The sequence below is a fragment of the Monodelphis domestica genome, chromosome 4, assembly GCF_027887165.1.
Source record: "Monodelphis domestica isolate mMonDom1 chromosome 4, mMonDom1.pri, whole genome shotgun sequence".
NCBI classification, from domain to species: domain Eukaryota; kingdom Metazoa; phylum Chordata; class Mammalia; order Didelphimorphia; family Didelphidae; genus Monodelphis; species Monodelphis domestica.
In genome coordinates, this window is record NC_077230.1 from 428237077 (window position 1) to 428253350 (window position 16274).

General features: G+C 39.5%; 1 protein-coding gene and 1 pseudogene across 3 annotated transcripts in view; both read right to left on the reverse strand.

Annotated features, from left to right (window-relative positions):
• LOC103099392 (carcinoembryonic antigen-related cell adhesion molecule 5-like) overlaps positions 1–16274 on the reverse strand; it is a 203353-nt gene that overhangs the window by 64696 nt on the left and 122383 nt on the right. The window lies entirely within an intron of this gene.
• LOC100029565 (RNA polymerase-associated protein CTR9 homolog) lies at positions 4512–8914 on the reverse strand (annotated as a pseudogene).

The window sequence follows — 16274 nt, forward strand, 5'->3', positions numbered from 1 at the left end:
CCATCTCATTTCCAATGTTTATCTTCCTATCTTTACAGGCTTTCCCTGCCCACAAATGTTTTGCTTCTGACCATCACCTTCCCCAATTTCCCCTCTCCTCTCTCAAGTCCCTCTGTCCCTACCCCATTCCTCCTATCCTCCACCTTCCCTGGAGGGCAAGATAGATTTCCAAAGTCAATTGAGTATGGGTATTATTCCTCTTTGAATCAATTCCAATGAGAATAAGGTTTGAGCATTGCCCATCTTGCCCCTACCTTCCACTTCATTATTAACTCTTTCATGACTCCACTTGAGGAGTAATTCATCTTGATCTTCATTCCCTCTTTTCCCATACAGTCCTCTTTCTCATACCTTAATATTTTTATATTATCCCATTCTATTTGAATTAGTCTTGTGCTCTCTGAGTATACTTCTTCAAACTGTCCCAATAGTGATGAAATTTTTAAGATTTACTAGCATCATGGTCAGATAGGAGACTCAGTGGGTAGGCTTCAGACACTTGGTAACTGGGTGACCCTGGGTAAGTGACTTAGCCCCATATTGCCTAGCCCTTAGTGCTCTTCTGACTTGGAATTGATACTTCATACCAATTCTAAAGGAGAAGGTAAGAGTTTTTATTAAAAAATAAAAGTTTTATGGACTTTCAGGTTAAGATGTCTCCAGAGTAGAAGCAAGGCTCTTCTTCTCCTCTCCACTTATGGTGACCTACTCAGATATCAAAGAGCACCAGTCAGAATTTCAAAGGATCTGGCAGCCTCCACACTAAAAGACCTTAAGGTTTGGAATATGATATTAATAAAGGCAAGAGAATTGGGTCTACAACCACGGATCACCTACCTATCAAAATTGACTACATACTTCCAGAGAAAAGTATGGACATTCAATAAAATAGAAGACTTCCAAATATTTGTAATGAAAAGACCAGATCCAAACAGAAAATTTGACATCAAAAATAAAAAACCAAGAGAAACATGAAAAGGCAAATAAGATAGAGGGGGGGTCTTATTTTTTGCTTTCCTTTAAGGGCCTCAATAAGTCCAAATTGTTTATATTCCTGTATGGGAAAATGTTATTTGTAATTCTCAAAAATTATGTTCACTATCATAGTAGTTAGAAGAATTATTCATAGGTAGAGATTGAGGTAACAAGTGGTTTAAAATCATATGCAAAAAAAAGAAGGAAAGAAAAGGGGGGAAGAGAAGATGGCACCAAGAGAAACTTCAAGGAATAAGAAAATTAGGATAATCTATACTACACAAAAAGGCACATGGGGGGGTGGGGGGCAAGAATACAATTAAAAGAAAGAGAGGAAGAGATGGCTAAAAAGTAAAACAAATCTTACTCTCAGTGGAATCAATTCCAAGAGGGAAGAGCATCTAAATCCACTGGGGTATCAAATTCTATCTTACCCTATAGGGAAGTTGAGAAGGAAAAACAAAGGAGGGGAGTAGGGTGGGGAGTTTAAAAAAAGGGAGGAGAAGAAAAGGGGAAGGGAATTTAATAGACCCCCAAAATGTGAATAAAAAGGGAGGGACTGGAAAGAGAGGGTGGTGAGCAAAGCAATACTAGGGAGGTGAGTGTATAGGGTAGCTTAAAAAGAACACAAAAGAAAAATAAGAGGGGAATAAGAAGGGAGACACAAATTTCTTCAATATTATTGTGGAAGGCAATGGGAGAAGGTTTTTAAAAAGTAAGCTAGTATAAGGAACTAATTAATTGTTACACAGCAATAGTATCAATAATGAATGTGTATTTATTATAATTATTGTTGTTATTAATAATTAGTAATAGTAAATAATCACAAACAACAAGTATCAATTTACAATAAAAATTATTAATAATAGTTAATTGTGACTAATAGGGAAATTAATAATTATTATTATTGATAGTATTAATAATGTGTTCTAAAAGTATCAATATTTTATTGCATTTAATTATTTTGAATTATGTTTGTCTTTGTTCAATTTTAGAAATTTGGTTTTGATTTTAATTCAATATTAGTAATATTTAACTATTAATAATCCTTGTATTTAAATATAATCAATTCAATACCATTATTATAGATTACTAGTAGTTGTAGAAAAGGAATTTTCTTTTAATTTTCCTGCAGTTTTAGTTCTCTCCACAGGGTGATGCTCTAACAGAGTGTAGAGGGTTACACACTTGAGGGTTTAGGTCATATCTAAAAGCAACTGGAGAGATGTTAAGACCCAGAAGAAATGTTCGAGGAAGAAGAAAAAGGAATCTTTAAAAAACAAACAGACAAACACAGTCCTAAGGAATATTTGGGGCAGGGGAAGGGGAAAGGGAGAAAGAACAGCCTAATCCTTCCCCTCCTCAAGAGATAAAAACTATGTGTTTCTTTTAAAAGTTGCGGTAGCTGTAGGGACATTAATTCATTGCTGGTGGAGTTGTGAATGGATCCAACCATTCTGGAGGGCAATTTGGAACTATGCCCAAAGGGCAACAAAAGAATATCTGCCCGTTGACCCAGCCATAGCACTGCTGGGTCTGTACCCCAAAGAGATAATGTACACAAAGACTTGTACAAAAATATTCATAGCTGCGCTCTTTGTGGTGGCCCAAAACTGGAAAACGAGGGGATGCCCATCAATTGGGGAATGGCTGAACAAACTGTGGTATATGTTGGTGATGGAATACTATTGTGCTAAAAGGAATAATAAAGTGGAGAAGTTCCATGGAGACTGGAACAACCTCCAGGAAGTGATGCAGAGCGAGAGGAGCAGAACCAGGAGAACATTGTACACAGAGACTAATACACTGTGGTACAATCGAACGTAATGGACTTCTCCATTAGTGGCAGTGTAATGTCCCTGAACAATCTGCAGGGATCTAGGAGAAAAAACACTATGCATAAGCAAAGGATAAACTATGGGAGTGGAAACACTGAGGAAAAGCAACTGCCTGAATACAGCGGCTGAGGGGACATGACAGAGGAGAGACTCTAAATGAACACTCTAATGCAAATATTATCAACATAGCAATGGGTTCAAATCAAGAAAATATGTAATGCCCAGTGGATTTACCCATCGGCTATGGGGGGTGGAAGGGAGGAAAAGAAAATGATCTATGTCTTTAATGAATAATGCTTGGAAATGATCAAATAAAATATTAAAAAAAAAAAAGTTGGGGTAGCTGGTAACTGCCAGTGACCTGCTCAATCAATGCCAGAATTTTAACCCAGGAACTCTTCTCTCTAGGTCTGGCTCTCAAACTACCAAGCTAGGGAGTTCCCTGCTCCAGCCCCTCACTGCCATATTCTAAAGCTGCAGTAGTGGTGGGGCCCTGGGTCCTCAACCATTTCCTAGGGGGCCACCCCTGTGCATTGTTCCACCAATCTTCAAGGACCATGCTGTGCTGAGCTCAACTGGAGCAGGTAGGGCTTTGCTTCAAAGTCCTAGTGGCTAGTTTCACTCACAGCAGCTAAATGTCTGCATTTTCATAAGCCTGGGGAAAACAAGGCTGCTTCTGTTTGTGCAAAAGGCTTCTACCCCATTCTTTACTGCTAACTCCAATCCACAGCCTGGAAGGACCCCCAGGATTAATTTAAGGTGTGTCTCCACACTCAGATCAGCATATGGCTGAGCAAAGCAGCACTAGGAGCTGGCAGTTTCAAGAGCCCAGGGAAGTCAGGGGCTGGGCTGGGCCTTAAAACCCTCTTGGTTCTGTGTAGAAAGGCTTTGGGCCCCAGAATGAGGGGGCTCACTCCCACATGCTGCACTCAGCCCCCAGACTGAAAAAGCAGGACCAAGAAAGTACCCTGCAGGTGTAGGGTGGGAAACACCATGTTTTGTTTTGTTTTTTTAAGGTGTGTGTGCTGGGTCTTAGGAGCAGGGACTTTTTTTCCCTCTCTCACCCCACCCTGGGCCAAGCTAAAGGAATGGAGGTTAAGGGGGAAACTCCAAATGCAAAGGTCTCACCAATCAGATCCAATCCTGGGTGCTAGGCCCTTTCTCCATCTCCACCAAGGTGAGTTTTGCATATGAAGGCAGGCAAGCAAACTGAAACCCCTTTAATCTATCCTAAACACTTTTAAGTCTCAGAAGAAAAGTAAAGGTCCTAAAAAATCAATGTTGATTGCCAAACTGTTATAATTAAATTAATATATCCACCCAGTTATAAAGTTTATTAGAAAGGGTAGACAATCATAGTTTTAAATCTCATTCTTACTCTAAGTTCAGACCATGTTCAGACTTCTACCTGCCTCTCCAGCCTCGTGTCCTCCCAAAAACCCGCTCTGCCTCACCTACCTTCTTTTATTGACATAAACTGATATGTGGGGAATGTTGATGAACTGGACTGGCCCTCCGAGGGGGAGGAGATAAAATCCCCTCAACAGAAAAGGAACTCTGTGTGTGTGTGTTTCTCTCTCTCTCTCTCTCTCTCTCTCTCTCTCTCTCTCTCTCTCTCTCTCTCTCTCTCTCTCTCTCTCTCTCTCTCTCTTCTCTCTCTCTCTCTCTCTCTCTCTCTCTCTCTCTCTCTCTCTCTCTTTCTCTCTCTCTTTCTCTCTCTCTCTCTTGCTCTCTCCCTCTCTCTATCTCTTTGACTTTCTTAATCTCTGTCTATCTCTCTGACTCTGTCTCTCACTTTATTTATTAATAAACACTTATAACTCTGACAAGAGCACCCTTTTTATTTGCTTCATTGCCATGTATGCTTGGGGATAGTGTGGCTGACTTGCTTTGGGGAGGCTTACAGCTTTTCTTCTGGATGCTACCTATGATGGATTGAGCTGGATTCTATTCCACCTGTTTTTGGTTTGACCAGACATCCTTCTTCTTGCCTCCCACTCCAATCCCACCTTCAGATACCTCCTGCACTTAGTTGTTTTCTCTTCTTAATTTGTCTTAATTCACTTTTTGATTAAGGGGAAGAGGCCAGCCAACTCTCCCATTAATCACTCACCTATATGTCAAACCAAGAAGGTCTATCATACCTTCATAATCAGAATAAAAACTTCATAACAAGTAAAAGCCATTAGGTGAACTTCTCACCCAGTTAAGAGGAAGAGTTAATGCAAAGGATAAAAAATTAAAAGCATACATGAAGCTGAAGAGCCCATTTGCAAACCTGACAACTAATCCATTAGCCTATAACCAAGAAGACAAGAGGAGGTATTCTTCCAAGGGGCCTCGGGTTCTGGTACTTGTATTTCTGATATAACTTTTCAAACAGTTGAAATAAAATCAAGATGAGGAACAAAATGCATTTAGTTTGTTGTGAGAATCAGAAGGACCAATCAGATTTTTTGTTGTAAACAGACTCTGCCTTGTGCTCTCCCACTTTGTTGTTTTTCTGTTAGCCAGTCATGGGAAACTAGATTATATCAATCATCTACTGTTGCATATATAAGGGGGGATAGAATTAATCAGCATTCTTTTCTTTTTTTGTTTTCAAACCATTACCACTCTCTCTTAGAATTGGTTCTAAGTGGTAAGGGCTAGGCAATGGGGGTTAAATAACTTTCCCAGGGTTGCATAGCTAGGAAGTGTCTGAAACCAGACTTGAATTCAGGACATTCTATATCCAGACCTGACTCTATAATTTGTTCTATAAGTCATAATAGATGTACACAAAATATGTATGAATTTGTGCTGTGAAGAAAATTAATTTTTATACAGATTGTGTACAGTGCAATTGGCAAAGGAAATTTGACCAGTCCAGAAATCAAATAAGATTCATGATTAGACTATTAAATATAGGTAAAAGGTAATCACCTTCCCCTATTTATAGTAAGAATAATAGAGACAAAAACTGAAGGTTTTATTCTGCTTGGAGTAGAAGTTTGAAAGGAAAATTGGAATATTAAGGAAACAATGTGAAGGGTTGTTTGCTATGGGATGGGCCAGCCTCCCATAGGGGATGGGGTCTTAGAGGTGGAACAGTATCAGTGGAATGATAAACGGGACAGCTTTTGCATTCAACCCGCAACACAGGTTTCACAGGATAAACTGCTACACTTTGGCTGAGGCCTGGCTTTATTTTATACCCTCAAGATCACATATCTACTTGGCACAGAGTTTCATTCTCAACACACATGTTTCCATGGAATCTAACAACAGATAGGAAGCCTAGGGAGATAGTCAATGAAACATTGTTGCTAAGGGCAGGATCAGAGGGTAGAATCAACATGATACAGATATAGGTTGGGGAATTCAGAGCACAGACTTGCCAGAAGTTTTTATGCCTAGAAAAGAGAGTCCTATCTAAATGGGTATATAAGAATCCTTAGGTTTAATTTTGCAAGTGGGCTCTCCTGGTAATATCCTGGGGGAACAGAGTGGGACATCTGTATTAAATTGCTCTCATCTATTTTTCCTGGAGCTAAGTAGGAATAATAATCATAGCAATTTCAATAATAAGGGAATGTTAATAATGAAATTCAGTTAGGGAGGTTTCAGGGTATGTTTCCATCCTTCCTAGGGGCTGCTTTGCAGTCCCTGGTTTCCATGAGGACCGTGTCAAATAGAGTAGTCTTTGATGGCTTCCAGCAGTCGTTAAACAAAGTCAAATTGGAAGTTGTTCAGTTTTGGGGTTTTTTAAAGCTTGTAACAACAGAACTTTATTAAATGGCTTGCTTAGGCATAGCTTTATATTTGACTAGCAAGGGTCTTCATATAAATTTTCTCCTGAGGAATTATATGCCAAGCCTATAATTGACTTCTCTCTACAGGATTGTTTTTTGGGGAAAAAAAACTTGCTTCTTTTGCTTGCATTTTGGTTCAGTTACAAATTCTGTGTCTAATTGGAAAGTAAAGTCTTGAACTACTTCCCAAGAAATACAAAGATAATAATGGAAATGAAATAAAAGAAAAAGATATTTCCTTGAACCTTATTAAAAAATCAGTAAACTTATGCAGCTAAACACATAGAGGACCTGGAACATAGGCCAAAATTATAGCCAAACTAATCCAGGAGGGAATGAATGTCTGAGTTTTTTTTTTCCTTTTAAGTGTAATTTTCACATGACAGGTGGCTCTATTCTACATGGGATAGTAGACTTCATTTGCACAAGAAAGTCAAATATTGGTCTCTGGCACAAGAAAATGTCTCTTATGGCTTAGTAATATATAATCTGATAGAAGAAAATTGCCTTCAAAAATTTTTCACAAGTTTTTCTAAACATTTCAAGCATCTCGCAGCTTTCATATATTTTTTAAAAAAAAGGTTTCCTTCCAGATATTTAGCTCATTTACAACTAAAATCTAATCGCTATCATTGGAACCTAGCTATGAGGCCTCATTGTTAGAGGCTTCTAGTTCTGAGTCATTCCCAGAGCCCCTTGCAGAAGCCTCATTATCAGAAGCTCTTTCAGACTCCCTGTCAGAATCAGCCCTCAGTGAAGCTGGAGGAGACTCATTGTCGGAACCTGCAGAGTGACTCCTTCCTGACTGGATGAACTCATTGTCAGATTGTTCAGATACTGAGTGCCTTCTCTTTGGAGCTGATCAGTTACTATCAGAGTCTTCTTCTGACTGCTGCATGCTGGATCTCCGGGGGCTGCCGACTTCACTCCCAGACTGGTTTGGATTCTCATCAGGATCACACTAAGACTGACACGTTTCTTGCGCAGATCACCATCATCTGAATCACTATTGCTATTCCTAGAATGTCCCTCATCAGCAATTTTAAGTTTCTCTTCATCTGAAGAATCATCACTTGATGAGATTATGACTTTTGACTTCATTTTTACCTTCATTGAAGGAGGCAATCGTTCTGACTTAGGGGCCTACTTTTTTTCTGCTCTAGGTGGGCGAAGCTTTTTTGGCCTGGGGCCATTTTCAGTTTTTTCCTCATCAGATCCATTATCTCCCTTTGGTGGTCTCCTCTGCTTTTTCTTCTTTCTCTCGCCTTCTTCTTCTTCTTGTTCACTGCCACTGCCCTTGCTCTTCTTGGACACAGGCATATGTTCATCTGTGTCATCATTAACAAATTCATCAAGCTCACCTCCTTCTTAGATCACCTGTGCCCACCACCGCCGCCACCTCTCTTTTTTTTTCTTTGTCCCTTTGGCTTCTCTTGTGATCATGAGGATGTTCTTGGTCTTCTCCACATACTGGGCTCGCTGTTCAAGGAGTTTCTTCTGCTCTTCTTTCTCTCAAAGGCATTTCTCTTCCTGTTCCTTCAGCAGTTTCTGCCATAATAGTTCCTTCTCTTGCTCCTGTTTGGCCCGGAGCTCTCTCTCCTCTTCATCCTGTTTGTGTGCTTGGGCTACATGGTACTGAGCCTGGCTCAGTAATTCAGAGCATTGCCTGGCTTCTGTAGCAGCAAGGGTGAAGTCAAATCTCATTTTGTCTCCTACTTTGCTCAAATAACTAAAATACCTGTGGGCAAGTTCCAGTTCTTTAACTGCATTAAACACTTCCTTGAGATTACTCTTCATCCTTAAGGACCGAAGTTGCTAACCTCTGAAGTACCAGAGCTACACTGAACATGAGAACTGTATCACTGGGAGCCATATGTCTAGCCTTCAGCAATGTCTGTTTGCACTCCTGCAGCTTGCCACACTTGAAGAGGGCACGGGCCAAATACAGAACAGCCTCTGTTCTGGTGTTTGTAGAACTTCCAGAGGCAGTTTTCATACATTAGAACAGCACTGATATATTGCTTCTGCTCTACATATATGTGTGCTAAATTTAGCCACACATCCATCACTGATATCTGCTGTTGCCTCTCTTACTTGGGCAAAACATCACGAGCCTCGCGGAAATGTCCTTTGTGGGCCAGCACAGCACCTAAGCCATTGGTAGCATAGAGGATCATTTCTGAGGATTTGCTTGTAGATGGTTAGTGCACGATCCTGAGGTCCTTCTCTCAGTCTCTGATGCAAAGTCTTTGGTCAAATGCTGCCAAGGGCCAGCATGGAATATGTGTCATTTTGAATTTTTCTGTTATATATATATATATATATATATATATATATATATATATATATATATATATATATATATATATACTTTATACTTTAATATTCTTTCAAATTTCTTCTGACCTGGACCCCATTCTTGCTTGGTCAAATGAAGATTGCCAATCAGAGTCCAAGCATCTGGATGATCCTGGTTGATGCCATGGGCTTCCTTAAACCAATTTGAAGCCTCATAAAAGTTTCCTTTATCTCTAGCCATTGCTCCTAAACGCAAATAGCAGGCAACGTAATTAGGATGCTCTTGTAGTATATTTTTTAAGCAGCTTTTCTGCTTCATGGAATTCATACATTGCCTCATAAAGCCTGGCCAGATTGTATGATGTTGTAACTGAGATAGCATTATAGTAATGTTCATCATGTTCAGCTTCTGCCTTGGCACGATCCAAAGATGCCAAAAAATATTTCTTTGCCTCCCCTAAGATTCCAAGCCTAATATAAAGGGCACCCACATTATTCAGAATCTCTGGCAGGTACATCAGCCTGTACCTTCTCTGGTAGGCTTCATGTTGCTGTTCCATATGCTGAGAGGGCACCTTGTGTGTTGGTCTGCTCTAGGACTTGTGCCAGTTCAATCAAAGTCTCCACATCATCTGGTTATTGCTCTGTGACTTTCTTCAAGTGGCCCTTGGCAGTGCCTCATTTGTCTTAATCTTCAGAGGCAGCATAGAGAGAGCCAAGAATTTTCATCATCTCATAATTATTGGGATAGGCTTTCAAAACTTTCTCAAAGCACTGAGGTGCATTCTCCTTGTTACCTCAGTAAATATACATCTGACCTAAACCAAGAAAGGATAGTACAAAAGAGGAGAGGCAAGCTGAGTGGCTTGATAGTAGTACAGGAAAGCTTGATCGTTGTCTTCTTGAACATGGAAGGACCTGGCCAGCTGATAACGCTTTCTGCCTGTGTAGCTTCCAACTCTGTGTTATGGGAAGCATGGAGACCCAAGTTCTGGACTTTGCTATAATCCTTTCTGAAGAAAAAGTGATTTGCCAAATGGTTTAGTACCATAGAATTGCTAGGATCTATTGTGTAAGCTCAGGAAAGAAGATGGACGCCATTTTTTTTAGAGTCAGCCTCTTTATTATTAGATTCTAGGACAGCCAATCCAACTAATGTTCCCACACATTTGGAGTTGAGTGCCAGGGCCCTGCTGAATTCCAGGTGAGCTTTCTCCACTTTGTACAATCTGGCCAGGCTTTATGAGGCAATGTATGAATTCCACGAAGCAGAAAAGCTGTATAAAAAAATATACTACAGGAGCATCCTAATTATGTTAAACAGACACTAGCTGGGAAACAGAAGCAGTTTTGATTACAAATAATTCCATTGGTTATTGGAAAAGGGATTCCATTATCCACTTTTATGTATGGGAATCCACATATAATTTTGAAAACAAAATCCTATGATTTAAAAACTACTATTAAAGATTTTATTTTAAGTTTTGAGGAAACCTGTTTCATCACACTCACCCCCTCCCTCTTTCTCCTGCTACAACAAGTTACTTGTTACCCTCCCTTTTCCTACAGCAGTAAAGAGAATTCTTAGAGAGCACTAAAAAGCTCTGTCATAAATAGGAACTTTAAATAGATAGGATAGCATCACTATAGTGACATGTACATAAATAAAGCTTCTATGCAGCAAAGTTAGTGAGAACCTTACACTTATTTGAGGTAAATATTTTAACAATTTCTAGGTTATGTAAATATGCAAGCAACCTGTTTCCAAATTATGACAATGATTGGAATTGAAGTATTATTGACTTTGGGTGAAATTTTTGCCCTTTAAGAAGTAAATAACCACACATATTATATACTAGCTTTCATTGACATCTGATGCTTAGTCTGTGTATGTATATTTCAAAACAAAATATTTTCCCCCGCATTAGTGAGATTCTGATTGGCCTACAATTAAGTGTCTCAAATACAATTTAGTTATTTATCAGAGAAATATAATCAAAATTTTTAAATTAAAGGTTAGGACTTCAGGAAATTCTATACCTCCTGAAATAAAAGAATTTATTTTACAATATGTTAGTTCTACCAAAATTTTTTAATGAAAGTACATATTCTAAACAACATGGACCACACAGATCAGAGAGTCCAGACAAACAAGATCCATGGAAATGAAAATAAAAGAAAATTCAGCTAAAGGTTTATCAACGTAATTACCTGTTATTTGAAATAGATGTTAAATCCTGCCCATCTGTGTACCGTTGGCTACATTTCCTAATCTAATTTTTACTTTTATCCATACTACTGAAGCAGTATGTCCTCTGCATCTCCCAAACCTTCAAAACAGATAACAGCCCAACACATACATCCAAAGCTCTTGCTAATTTCAAATTAATCTTTAAAAAAGGAATCCCATATACTCCTCAGACAAAAGTTCATTTGGAAAAATTCATTATTAATCATTGGTAGCCCCCCCCCCCGGGGGCAAGGATTTATTTGTATTTCTCCCTCCCAGGTACTCCCATATACATTTGGATTCCAGAAGGATTCACCCATGCCTGCCATGATTCCTATTCCAACAACAAGCCTGGGAGAATACAGATACAGAGACTGTGCTAAAGCAACAAAATGCTCTACCAATTTGGGGACAAATTGGGGCACTTGCAGGCCAAGCAAAACTAACAATGGACAAACAAACATTTACATCTGCTGATTGTACTACTGTCTTACTTCTTGCCATGCTAGCTCTTTTTTCTGTTCCCCCTGTTATTTCTGACATTGAAAGTCCCTTATCTCCCATTACTCATTTTCTTTGTGGAAACTCATTGATTCTCTCTCTCTCTCTCTCTCACACACACACACACATACACACACACACACACACACATACACACACACACACACACACTATATTACTGCACCCCAGTGGCAAGAAAAATTCCAAATTCAAGCCTATGCACTGATTGTACAATATGTTTCCCCCACGAATTATAGAATTTCGTGTCCAGAATGTATTTACCAAATTGCCTTAACCCCTCCATTCTTGCTACCACAGTATATGTTGTAAAATGTAATAATTAAATAATAATATTTCCTTCTACCCAGAGATATATATTTTATAAAGTTTATTAGGAATGGTAGACACTCATCCATAAATAACCTGACCGCATGCTGCCTAGCCTGCATGTATCCTCCTCAATCTCCCCTCATCTCCTGCACTCTCTCTTCTCCTCATGGTTCCCTCATGGTCCTCTTGTTAATAATCCCCCTGGTCTTCTTGTCGGTCTCCCTGCTCTCTCAAACCTTAACTTTTATTGACTTACAGAACTTACACCAATGCAACCCTGTGTAAACCTTAAAATTTCCCAGACTCTACTTTATAAGATTGGATTAAGACCATTCCCCATTTGGGAAGTGAACTCTACTTAAAGCCGGAATGTGAGAATTCTACTATACCTACTTAAGTCTGCCCTAGGGGAAGATAAAGTTGTAAACTCTTTTCTGAACAATGAACAGTACTTAAACCCATACTTTTCTTAAGCTAAGTACCTATAAAGGTCAAGCAACTTGTGAATTTACAAGGAACAAAGAACTGGAAAACTTACTCAGAGCTTTCCTGGTGTGAATTACTCAAAAATCCACACCTTCTTAGGTGTGGACTAAGAATGGGTAGTCCTTTAGAAACATCTACAGTGATTGGTAGATGTAAGGACTTACGGGAGGTGACAGAGGAGATTTTTCCCTTAAAAATAAGAGCTCAGGGAAGAGCTCAGAGGTCATTCTGAAACATTCAGATTGGAGACACTCATTCTGAGGAGACTGATTCTGAAACATTCAGATGGAGGAGGGAGCTGGTGAAAGCAGCTGAGATGCTGCTGGCCTGGTGTCATTAGAAATACTTACTTAGACAGATCTTGTGGTGAGTTATAAAAAACTGACTGATTTCTCTCTTAAGATTCAGGTCTAGGCCATATTGACTTGAGGCCCTTCATACTTATTCCTTTCTTACTCTCTCTCTCTTTCTTTGATTACTCATTGTATTGTTAATTAAAATCTCTATAAAACCCAATTGACTTGGGTATTTGAATGATTGGGAATATTTCCCTGGCGACCACCTTATATTTGATTTTAAAACCCAAGACACTGTAGTGAAACATATTTCTGTGGTCAAATTTACTCACCCTCTCTTATATCTATCACAATTAATATCTTCCACTATTTTAATCACTACAGTTTAAGACCACAACCACTTTAAATCTCACAGCTGGCACAACTGTGGTATGTCAAGAATGTTTGAAGGACAGGTAAAGTTACTCAGGAAGGGGGAGGGGATGAGCTTCCTTCACAGAAATCCCCCTGTGATCCTTTGGGAGACACATCTCCCCAATGGTTCATTTAAATATAACTATCTTATAACTCTAAAAACCTTCTAGCTAAAAGTACATACAACATTGCATTTTTCTAAGAGAGAGTTACAATAGTTAGAGATGGGAGGAAAATACAAAAACTGATTGAATGACACATTGACAAAATGCCAACTAGGGGGCAGTCTCCTTTGGCATAAGAGTTTACATTCAGAATAAGTATGTTCAATCCCCTTCAATTCAGTTCATTATATCCCAAAGTTCATTCTGGATCTTTTGATGTAATGTGCAGCTTTTTCAGGAATCTTTACAGCACCTTCTCCAAAAGGATCCATTTCCTTGATTTCTGGTGTTGGCAAGTTTATTTTCCTTAAATTTCTCCAAAAAATTTTAAATCTTGCATTTTAGGATAATTACACAATCCCCCCTGAGGACGGTGTTGACCAACACCAGAATCACACTGGGATACATGACTGAGTTATGAGGTATATGAAAATATTGTCAAAAGAAAAACAAAACAAAAACAAATCACCCCCCCAAAAAAATCCCAAATAAAAGATTAAAAATTTCAATTCTGTATAAAAATAAGAAATACAGAAATGATACAAATAAGGACCCTCAGAATTAATTTAACGTCTCTGCAGCAACGGCATGCAGGGAAATTGAGGCATACATTAGGCTGGTAAAGGTCCGTTGGGTCCTAATGCCCCTTGGTTTAAAACAGGTTGGGCTAGGTGGGGTGGGGAAGGGCCATGTGAGGAGAGTACAGATGCCAGGAAGAAACAGGAGTTTGCATTTTTTGGCACCCACGGGATCCTGCCCTTTAATATAAAGCAGCCACTCCCCTGCCTGGGTCCCCAATTCTGTGTAGGGACTGCCCCAGGGAGCCCCTAACTCTACTCCACAGCCCCTAGGATCCATTCAAAGGGTCCCCCCCCCCTGCTCTGCACTGAACTAGGCTGAAAGGAGGAACTCTAGGACCTTTCCTGCTGTGGAAAATAAAAGAGCAGGAGTTCCTGTTGGGTCCTAAAACCCACCTGATTCCCTATGGGCAAAAAGGGCCCTTCACCCCTATTAAAGCTGAAAGAAAAAAATGGGGTGTGTTGGAGAGTGGGAGGGAATGCCACCAGGGAAGGAGTTTTTCTCACTATCCAATGTGATCTGATCCAGGAAAAACAGCAGCCTGTTTCCTCTTTCCACCAAGTTCCTTTTGCATATGAAGGCAGCCTAGCTAACTGAAGCAGCTTCTATCTTACTTAACCTTTATCTAAGACTCAAAACTTCTCTCAGAAGAAAATTAAGGGTTAGTCTTAGATACATGTGGTTGCCAACTGTAATAAATAAAAAATAATGATATTTCTTCCTGCCCAGAGATACAAATTTTATAAGGTTTATTAGAAAGGGTAGACAATCATTCCTAAGTAACCTGACCGCATGCTGCCTAGCCTACCATTTTCTTCCTGATTCCCCCTCATCTCCTGCACTGTCTCTTCTCCTCATGGTTCCCTCATGGTCCTCTCGTTGGTCTTCCCCTGGTCTTCTTGTCAGTCTCCCTGCTCTCTCTCAAACCTTAACTTTTATTGACGTATAGAACATACACCGACACAACCCTGATGCAACTGTGGTATGTCAGGAATGTTTGATAGGCAGGTAAAGTTAATCAGGAAGGGGGAGGGGATGAGCTTCCTTGACACAAAAACAACCACCTTTTATCATGATCCCCATCAACATGACCACTGACTGGTATGAAGACCCAGGTATTTATGCCTTAAAATTAATCTGCATTAGTTTAACCTAACCCAAATGCTTCATTGCATCCCTAATTCTAGGTATAACTGCTTTAATATACACTATGTCATTATTAACAGCATCGACCACTGCTGTTGTTCAGACAGTACATACTGCAAAACATGTAAATAATATATCCAGGAATGTTTCCTCTCCTCACCACCTACCGATATAGACTACCTCAAAAGGCCAAAAAACCCAAATTCATATGAATGAAGAAACTTTATAGTAGGGCACCACATTGAAGGTACAAGGGATTTGTGCATTTCCACACTATATGGGGGTGAAATAGCTTGCACCAAAATGTGATATGATCAAAACTCCCCCTCCCCACCTATGGAGCCAGAGTCAGAGACAGTGCGCTAAAATCAGTGAATGAGCAAGGAGCACCTCTAGGTCCTTGGCAGATGACTAAGACCACCAAACACTGTGGCATTTAAAAGTGGAAACCATAAAATGTAAGAGTTAAAATAGTTGGTTGTCATAAACTGTAGTGATTAAATAGTGGAAGACTTAAAGTGTAGTAGATATAAGAGTAGATGAGTAAGTTGTGACCACAGGAAATATGTTTTCACTACAGTGTCTTGTTTTAAAATCAAATATAAGGTGGTCGCCAGGGAAATATTCCCAATTATTCAAATATACCCAAGTCAGCTGGGTTTTATAGAGATTTTAATTAATAATACAATGAGGAATTAAAGAGAGAGAGAAAGAGTAAGAAAGGAATAAGTTTGAAGGGCCTTAAGCCAACATGGCCTAGACCTGAGTCTAGAGAGAGATCAGTCAGTCCTTAATCACTCACCACAAGATCTGTCCAAGCAAGAATATAGACACCAGTTCAGCCAGCCATCCTTCACCAGAGAGAGATTCTTCTGACTGTGTCCTGAGACTCAGCCTTTCTCTCCTTATAAAGGGAATTTTCTCCTATGTCACCTCCCCTAAGTTCTCTCATCTACCAATCACAGTAGATGTTTTCCAAAGGACAGCCCATTCTGAATTCACACCTGAGTAGACTAAACTTTTGAGTAATCCACACCTGAGTAGACCTGGATCTCTGAGTACATTTTTTCCTCTTTGCTCCTTGTTAGTTCACAAGTTGCCTGACCTTTATAGGTACTTAGCACCCCTTTGTATTAATTCTAAAAATAGGTATGGCTTAAGTATGGGTTTAAGTATTTTTCATTGTTCAGCAAGGAGTTTTCTCCCCTAAAGCAGCCTTAAGT